This window comes from Bactrocera tryoni, chromosome 4 (genome assembly GCF_016617805.1).
Source record: "Bactrocera tryoni isolate S06 chromosome 4, CSIRO_BtryS06_freeze2, whole genome shotgun sequence".
Lineage (NCBI taxonomy): Eukaryota > Metazoa > Arthropoda > Insecta > Diptera > Tephritidae > Bactrocera > Bactrocera tryoni.
This window is the reverse complement of record NC_052502.1, coordinates 28,118,587-28,128,168: the sequence shown is the minus strand read 5'-3', so window position 1 is coordinate 28,128,168 and position 9,582 is coordinate 28,118,587. Positions and strand designations below refer to the sequence as shown.

The 9,582-nt window shown below is 30.5% G+C and overlaps 1 protein-coding gene across 5 annotated transcripts in view; it reads left to right on the top strand.

Annotated features, from left to right (window-relative positions):
- LOC120774072 (uncharacterized protein DDB_G0284459) overlaps positions 1-9,582 on the top strand; it is a 147,609-nt gene that overhangs the window by 25,212 nt on the left and 112,815 nt on the right. For 3 of the 5 annotated variants that reach the window (XM_040103385.1, XM_040103386.1, XM_040103384.1), the window contains exon 2: positions 3,182-3,218. The exons of the other annotated variants lie outside the window; for them this stretch is intronic. The gene's annotated coding sequence lies outside the window, so the exon portion shown is untranslated. The remainder of the gene's footprint in view (positions 1-3,181; positions 3,219-9,582) is intronic. 5 annotated transcript variants of the gene reach the window in all.

Here is a 9,582-nt window from a genome sequence, read left to right as displayed (position 1 = left end):
GTTATCTCATTAATTGTTCTCCTTTTTTTTGACACCTAAGCCCCCTTTCCGTAGACCAGGTCACATATGTTGTTATTATAGAGGAATATATGAACTTAGTGATTTTCAAAATAAATATTTTTTTATATAACGGCAATATTTAGTTAAGATTTTGAGAATTTTAAACAAAAGTGCTTCAGCTAGTAAGATATACCATATACCATTAAGTACCACGAGACTAAATTATGATTTTTCAATAATATATACCATTAAGGACTCAGTTTGAATACTGTTATTGACACTTAAAAAACTTAATTGATTTTTAAACAAAAAATAGGGGAAAAAATTAGAAATATGTTTTTGGATTACTAGAATAGTAATCGTATTTTTATCTTAGCTTTAAAAATTAAAATTTATTGAAGGCAGCTGCCACTTAACTCTATGCAAATTCTTCTAACGATTTTTAATCTTAGGTAATTAGGCAAATATACATAAGTATGACGCAATTTTTATTGATATTTCAATGCTAATAGAAGTTGAAAAGGTTGGAATTTTGATTTAAAATAATATTTCAGAAGAAATCAACAAATGTTGAAGGCGTTTTTTATATTTCGCAATTGTATTGTAATTATGTTTTTCATTACAAAGTAATGATTACTATGAGACTTTGTTGTGGCGGTTTAATTATATTTTTTTACAGTAAACATAAGCAACCATATAACAAGTTTTTTAAGTACTGGTATTGCAATTAAATTTTTGATTACAAAGTAATGATTACTTTTTATTTTGTTGTGGCAGTTTAATTATATGGTTCTCAACCTACATAAGCATAGAAAAAAGTATTAAAAGTACTGGTATTGTAACCATATTTTTGATTACCATGTAATGATTAACGATTACTCTTTGTGGCGTTTTAATTGTATTTTTACATCATACAGTGGTTTATAAAAAGCAGTATAAATACTGGTATTGCAATTAATTTTTTTATTACAAAGTAATGATTAACGATTATTTTACTGGGAGAGGTTAATTACATTTTTTTTAAATCTTTTAGCATTTTCACAGCTTACAGTTGCTTATAAAAAAATTGTTATTCTAATAAATTTTTTGATTACAAAGTAATGGTTAACGATTATTTTATTGTGGCAGTCTCATTATGTTTTTTTTTTTTCAACGTACATAAGCATAGAAAAAAGTATTATAAGTACTGGTGTTATTAACGATTACTTTATTGTGGGGTTTGATTACTTTTTTAATTATAAGCATTTTTTGCTCCTAATATTTTTTTTTTATATTACATTTAGAAGCATTTAAAATTACAATCAAACTGTGTCGAAAATAAGACGATTAGTAAATTTAAAAAATTACCGGGTATAAGAATGTTTTTTTTCTTAACGATCATATTTTTTGTGTAATATACTAACCTTTTTCTAATTTGGTTCCAATTTGTTCCAAAATAAATATTAAGCTATTTGTGAAAAATCTCCCATAAAACTTCATTTAATATTGACATCGTTCTATACAATATAATAATGATATAAATACTTTTAAATGAAAAATTTCAGGCAGAGTTTTCTAACACAAAAATACCACTTTTTCAGATTTGCGCGTTTTTTTTTAACCTGCAATTATCCTTAATCCTCAAGTAGGAAAATTCTAAAAATTAAATTTCTAAAAATTATATCAACTACCCTAATGTACATAGACAAGTTTAAATTCTTAACTTTTAAACTTAAACTTTTTCTTTAAAAACTTATACTTATATTTATGTTTAAGTGTGATAATTGAAATTTTTATTAAAAACAAAACGTGCCTATAAAATTCATTTTTTTATTTATTTCTACAAGCAATGCCAACACAAGTTTTTTTATTTGCAAAGTAAATTTGCTTGTTTATGCCTGAGAGTCGGCAAACTATTAATTCTAAATAGTTGTTGGTGTTGTTGCAACACTTAAAATAGCGGCGCTTGCTGTTTTGCGCTTGTTTATTTATTTTCGGAGAGATGTTGGCATTTCTGTTTCTGTTGTTGTAGTTATTTTATTTATTTCAGTTACAACGTGAGGTTGCTGACTTCTTAAGTCCAGCTATATCTTTATGTATATATATATACAATATATAGTATATACATATGTAATACTTCTATTTTGCGGTTCTATTTTAGAATTTTTATTCTATTCCATTCATATTTTTTTCTGCTATTCTTCTTACACCTTTCTCACCTAACTTTCAACAATCCGTTTTAAAGCAGTTCGCTTATGCTTTTTTCTGCACATCATACATATGTACATATTTCTTTCTACTTGCATACCCATATTCTTTTCTTCGTGTTATTCATCTCAAGTGATGTGTGGAGTTTGCTGCTTAAGTCTTTTATGCGCTTCTTTCCATACAATTTCCCTTCAGCGTGTGTGAAGCGGAAACACTCTCAAAGCGATTGTGGTGTTAAAGTATACCAGAGTATGACTCTATGAGCTTATATTTAAAAGCGCATTTAATTTCTCCCAAGAAAGTGCAGTAGAACTGTAAAGTACCATAGACCATGCAACATAATAGCGGTTTGTTAAAAGATCAACGGTGCTTGCTCATTTATAAAAAGGCCAATGAAATGTGGCTTAAGTATTAGAGACAGTAGTAAAAGCAGAAACAGTGAATAAAGCCATAAAAATATGCTGCTGTGCACTGAAGCTCCACAATTTTTCCGCCAAGTTTCCTCTTCCAAATTTTGATCTATATTTCGAGGAAATGAGGCTTACTGTTTTATGTGTTTTTGTTTTCGATTTTTTTTTTCGTTATCGAACGGCAGGTGGTTTTCATTGATGATTTTCTTGAATAGAAATGCATTTGCTTCGCCGTTGTCTGAGTTGTCCCGATGTCTACTGTATTTTGGGTTATAGAGCCTCTAAGAAATCTGACTTTTTTTACTAAACTTTGTGCTCATAAAATTTTTGTAATTTTTATTATTTTCATTTTTTGTTCGCATATTTTAAAATACATTAAAACTAAATGTAGTTTTTATTACAAATATTTTTTTTTAATTTTTTCTTCAATTTTTATTTTATTTATTTCACCTTTTTGCACACTTTATTATCTTATACTCATTTGATACCCATTAAGCCGCTTTCTGTTTTAGCTTCAAAATATTTGCATATTTTAGACATAACGGTTTATTAATTAATTGATCATTTATTTTTTCTATTTTTAGTGTTGCGAAATTGAAATCAAAGGAGAAAATTAAATCGGTAAGCTTGCAAATTTTTATAATTTATATTCAAAACCATAATTAAGATTGGGCTAGTAATAAAATCCGTTAGCTATCGGCGGTAAATATTCAAAAACAAATAACGGTTTATGTAAATGAAGGTACTAACTAACTGTTGGTTGATTGTAGGTGTGTGAAATATTAATAAAAGAATTAGTACTAAATTTCCAAAATATTTCAAAGGTATATATTTTTTTATAAAAAAAATTTTAATGAATTAATCAAAATTTTTTTTATAAAAAAAATTGATTTAAAATATTTTTAAAATAATTTTTAAATTAAATTTTTTATACAAAAATTAATTTTTAAATAGAAATTTTTTTATAAATATATAAATTTTTTATATTCAATTTTTTTATTAAAATTAATTTTTTAAATAATTTTATTTTTTTTTATAGTTTGATTAAAGAGTTATACATTTTTGTATACCTCTACCAAGCATTTTTGTATAACTTTTTTCAATTAATTAAAACAAGAGTCATCAAAGAATCGTCGAAATTCTAAAATTTGGAAGAGCTAAAACTTTGGTGGGGTTGCCAGATAAAATATTTTGGTCGTTTCCTTAAAACAGATATATTTTCAAAACATTTATTGTTATTACGAAATTTAAAATTAAAAGAGTAAAGACTTTGGTAGGGTTGTCAGATTAAATATTTTTGCAGATTTTAGAAAAAATATGATGTTTTAATAGCTTTCTTTCATTGAAAACATTTATTGTTATTACGAAATTTCAATTTTGGAAAGAAAAGGCTTTAGTAGGGTTGCCAGATAAAAGTTTTGATGAATTTTTGAAAGTATGTAATTTATAATATATTTCTAAATATTTATGGTTAATATGAAATCAAAATTTGGGAGAGTAAAAAATTTTGAAGGGTTGCCAGATTAAATATCATGGTGGATTTTTGAAAATAGATGCTTTATTAATGATTTTTGATTTAGAAAACGTTTATTGTTATTACGAAATTAAAATTAAAATTAAAGAGTAGAAACCTTGATAAGGTTACCACAGAAAATATTTTGGTGGATTTTTGAAAATACGTATGTATGTACATACATATATGCTTTATTAATATATTTGACATATATTTATTCCAATCACGAATTTTAAATTAGGAAGTGTAAAAAAATTAGTAGGGTTGCCAGATTTTATTTTAACATGTACGAAAAAATTCATTCCATATACATATGGTAAATATGGGAACCTTAAAGAAACTGAATGTGAAATGCTTAAAAATATTTAAATAGCTTTTTATAAAAATATCGAAAGTTTTAAATTTTTCGAAATTTAAAAGTTTTGATATAAAAAAAAAATTTAATTATTTTTTTCAATAGTTTAAAAATATTTAGAATGCTTGCTTTTCAAAGTTTTAAATATTCCTAAATTTAAAAAATTTCAAATTTTAAAACTTTTATGGAAAATTTCTAATTTATTATAATAGTAATTTGTCAGTTATTTGTGGTATCTCTTAATTTTTATTTCTTGTAGGACAGTACCTTGAAAAAAAGGTGCCAGAAATTCTAATTGAATTTAAATTTTAGTTTCTGCCATATTTTAGTTTAAAACAGTTTGGCAACCCTATGAACGTATGGCAGTAATTTCTTATGGTTGCAAACACAATGAAGAGTTGGGAAAAAATTTTATTATTTATATAATTATATTAAAATCATAATATCTGAGCTTAAACTAACTAACTTTGCTAAAAATGATGGCAATAATACCAAATTTTTTTTACTCAGAACTTATCTTTTAAACTTTTTAAGCAATTTCGGATATTTATGAGTATAACACACATGTGTGTATTTGATTCTATAGTGAATTGTCAGATAAAAAAACGCCATGTCATTATTATTTGCTCTGTAAAATTAACATATTAAATTTCCAACAACTCAATAAATATTCTTGCGACATTTTCAAAACTGCAAAAAGTGTGCTAACTACTCAAGAACTTCTTATATAAACACTTTTCTGTTCCAACTCATCATTTCGATATCATCATTTAATTATTTGGCTTTTATTAATCTCCTCAATTCATTTCGACCGCCAATGGCCCATCTTCTTGACGAATAGCAAACTTGTTTCAGCAGCTGTACCTGTTTCCCATGTGCGGCTCGTAAAATATGAGCAAAAATTATGAACTTGTTTTGTCATAAATTAGCATAAATTATAAATCAGTATCGCAAAACAAGTCGCGGCCAACGCCGGAAAACAAAATAAAGTGAATGAAACGACGCAAGCAGCAGCGCCACCACGCGGCGGCAATCCAGTTGTGGTCCAGTGGTCAGGCTGATTGCATGTAAGTTTTGACACAGCGTTCACGCCTGCGTCTGCGCCTTCGCTATCAACACCAGCAATTCTGCCAGCGCAGCGCTATACAATAACAACAACAACAACGGTACAACACAAATACAGCCATTGAAGCGTTAAAAAACACGTTTCATTTGTGTTAATTACCGTCATTTGTTGCTATAGCTGTTATTGTTGCTGCTGCCGTTTCGATGGATGCCAAAAGGCTGACTTCATCGCTAAAATCTCAAAACATGCTTCAATTTTGTGGAGATTTTCGCAACCTCAACGCTAAAATTGCCCACTTGGTGTGCAGTAAAGCATAGAATATCCGTTGGAGTCTTGCAGAAAGGCAAATATACTCATCTACTATGTTGTTGTATAAGTTGTTGTGCGTGTATGCTTTGTTGCCATTGTTGCTGCGGTGGCCTTTTGCTGTTAGAAGCTGACTTTGTTTACGACTCTGGCATTGATTTAGTGTTGATCGGGCAAAAAACATTTCACTACTGAATAGCTGATGAGCTGATGCTAATTTAGTTGTTGTCTTGTTTGTTGTTATAAAACTTTTGAAGTGTTATTGGTTGCTAATCGGCGACGCAAAGTATGCTCAGTTAATTTTAGCTCAAATTATTGTATTTTCTCCAAAACCGCTTATTAGTCTGTGTTGTTTTAATTAGCAGCGCCATTATTATTTTCTTCTTTACTTATTTCTCCTTTTTTTTTGTGAATTGTTTATGATTAATAATATCTGGAGATTTTCTGCTCAGAAAAAAGAAAGAAGCGCTTATATTCGAAATATGAGTTCTTCAAAGAGATTATTTTATAATCCAACTTCAATATAACCTCCTCTTTTTTTACTTTGAACCTGGTATATTAGGTTTGCCACGATGTTTGTAACACCGAGAAGAAAGCTTTGGAGACCCTATAATATATGTATATGTATGTATATATAAATAATGTGATGATCTTAATAGTTTAAGCCATGTCCGCATGTTAATACAGGTAATTTTCACAGGCTTCCCTTGAAGCCAACTTTCCTCCATTAAGAGAGTTCTGCATTGACCGAAACAAATGGTACTCCGATGGTGCAAGCTCAGGGCTATATGGTGAATGCATCAAAACTTCCCAGCCATGTTCTCCCAGTTTTTGCCGAGTCATCAAAGATGTGTGTGGTCAAGCGTTGTCATGACAGTAGACGAAGCTCTTTCTGATGATTAGTTCTGGCCTTTTTTCCGAAAACTTGCTTCAATCTCATCAGTTGTTGACAGTAAAATGTAGAATCAATCATTCGACCAGGCTGGAGAAGCTCATAGTAGATGATTCCTTTCCAATCCCACCAAACACTCAGTATAACATTTCGAGGCGTCAATCCTGGCTTTGCGACCATTAGTTGAGCTTCACCGCGCTTGGACCATGATCTTTTTCGTACATGATTGTCGTATTTGATCCACTTTTCGTCTCCTGTTACCATTTGCTTCAGAAATGGTACGATTTCATATCGTTTCAGCAAATAATCGCAGATGGTAATTCTGTCCATTAAATTTTTCACAGAAAATTCATGTGGTACCCAAACATCTTGTATCAGTCCGGGTCAAATTTGATCAATGGTGTACAATTTTTTCTTTTATTTATTTTTTTATTTATTTTTATGAACTATAATTATAAATAATTACATTACATTTAGCAAGGCAACTAGTAACTAAGACTATCGGCCTGACTTATTACTAAAAGATTTTATATTTTATTATAAAATGCTCTAGAATAAGATAATATTAAAAAATAAGTATCAAAGTAAATAAATGATTACACAAGGTGCAAAAGGTTACTTTGGTAAATTAAGTTAAAGATTTTTTTTATGTTTTCAATATCTAAGGTCTTTAGCATATTTGTGGGCAATTCATTTCCAAATATATTGACACGCGCATTATGATATTTTATACACTCATCGAGGATATGTTTTATGGACAGTGCGCAGTTGCACGCTGCACAATAGGGAGGCGGTTCCCCTTTTAACAAATATTCGTGCGTTAACTTTGTGTGACCCAGTCGTAATCTGGTGATAATACGAAGTTGATCTGCCGTCGCTGAGACCGGAAGTGTTGGCTTGATGCGATTTTGATTGTAAACTTTGTATCCATGTTGATACGTTTGCCAGTTAGTCGCAGTTAGTTTCCTAACGTGGTTGTTTATTTGTCGAATGATGTCTGTTTTTACCAAAGGCTTGAAGTATATACAGGGTGTCTGGTAGACTTCTTTAGCTGCGATGTCTGCATATTCGTTTCCGATGATGCCACAATGGGCGGGTACCCACATGATTTTTATTTTTGAAGAATGTTGTATCAACAGATCTCTTGCACTTTCAATAAGAGGCTCTTTATTGTGTGGGTTTTGCAGCGCAGCGACGGATGACTTGCTGTCGGAGCAGATTATATATTTTCCCTTAGCTGTTGTAGAGTGCATAATAGCATGGTATATGGCGATTAATTCAGCCCCGAAAACCGAGCTGTGCGGGAAAAGCAGTCCCGTCTTGATAACCTTTCCTTTCTCAGATACTACTGCAAAAGACGTCGATTGAGTTGTTTTGGAGCCATCCGTAAATAAGAACTTCCAGCCTTTTCTCTCTGAGTTGCTTTTCAATTCCAAAAAAGTTTTTTGATATATTGTGGGGCTTGTTGATTGTTTAGGGTAGTCTAAAAGTTTCGAGATAAAAACGGATGGAGGGAGCATCCACTGAGGAAATTTTGTTGATTTAGTAAGCGTAGGATTGTAAAGGATGTTGGCTTCCTTCGCGTTCTGAAATGCATTATATATAGCTGAAGGTGTCTTCATCCGACGTCTTCTTTTGGCTACATTTGCTACGTCTTTGTGCAGAATCGCGTTGTTTGTGAAGTATAGTTTTCTTATTAAGCTGAGAAGGCTTTGCTTATAACGTTCGCCAATGAACGGGAGACCAGACTCTGCCAGCAGGTTTTTTATTGGTGTTGTGGGAAAGGCACGAAGACTCCTACGGATAGCGTTGTGATAGGGTGCAGATAAAATCGATATTGTGCTTTTAGCGCACTGTCCATAAATAGGTAGACCGTAGTCAATCACTGACAATAGCAGGGATTTTGTTATATTTATAAGAGTATCCGGGTGTATTTTACTGTGCTTAGAGGTTAAGTACTTTATGATGTTTAATCTAGCGTTACGCTTTTTTCTTATATATTTACAATGCTCCTTAAAGTTAAGAGACTTATCAAAAATAATACCTAAAATTTTGAGGTATTTAACGTTAGTAATATTATAATTTCTGTATACAAAATTAAAGTTTTGACACTTTTTCTTTCTACATATGTGTAAAAAATTTGATTTTTCGTAAGATATACTCGCTCCTGACCTTTTTGACCAGATATGGATTTCATCCATCGCATTCGATAGCCTATTCAGAGTTTGGGATACGCAGTTGGTTTTTGAAAAAATCAAGACATCATCTGCGTAAAGAGAATGTTCTAGTCCCTGTTTGATTATTATTTTGCTAATTTCATTGAAGGCAATGATAAAAAGAATTACGGAGATGGGCGAACCCTGAGGTATGCCGTTATATAGATGTACTCTATCAGAGTACTTGTTGTTATTTTATGATTTAACAGACTTTTCACTATGTTGTAGATTTTTCTACCCGTTTGCCAACTTTTGAGTTGCCTAAGAACTACGTGAGCACCGATTCTATCAAACGCTTTCTCGAAATCTAAGCTTAAAACTGATACATGATTTCGATTCGAGAGGGCGGTTGACAAGTAATGTTCAAAGTGGAGAAGTGCGTCAGTGCGTTTTTCTTATTTTTGATATTCTCTCCTTTCCACTATTCATTTCCTCCTTTTGTTTTCTACGAACTCTAACTTTGTATAATCCTTTATTACATACGTGATTTCATTTTCGATTGCTCGGCCTTCAAACTGTTTGAAACCGATTTAAGAAAAAACAGAATAATTTTATCTTTTTTTAAGTTTCTTGTTTCGTCAATTATTTTTTATATAACATATACTCGCAATGGTCTAAATTTATCATAATGTTTTGA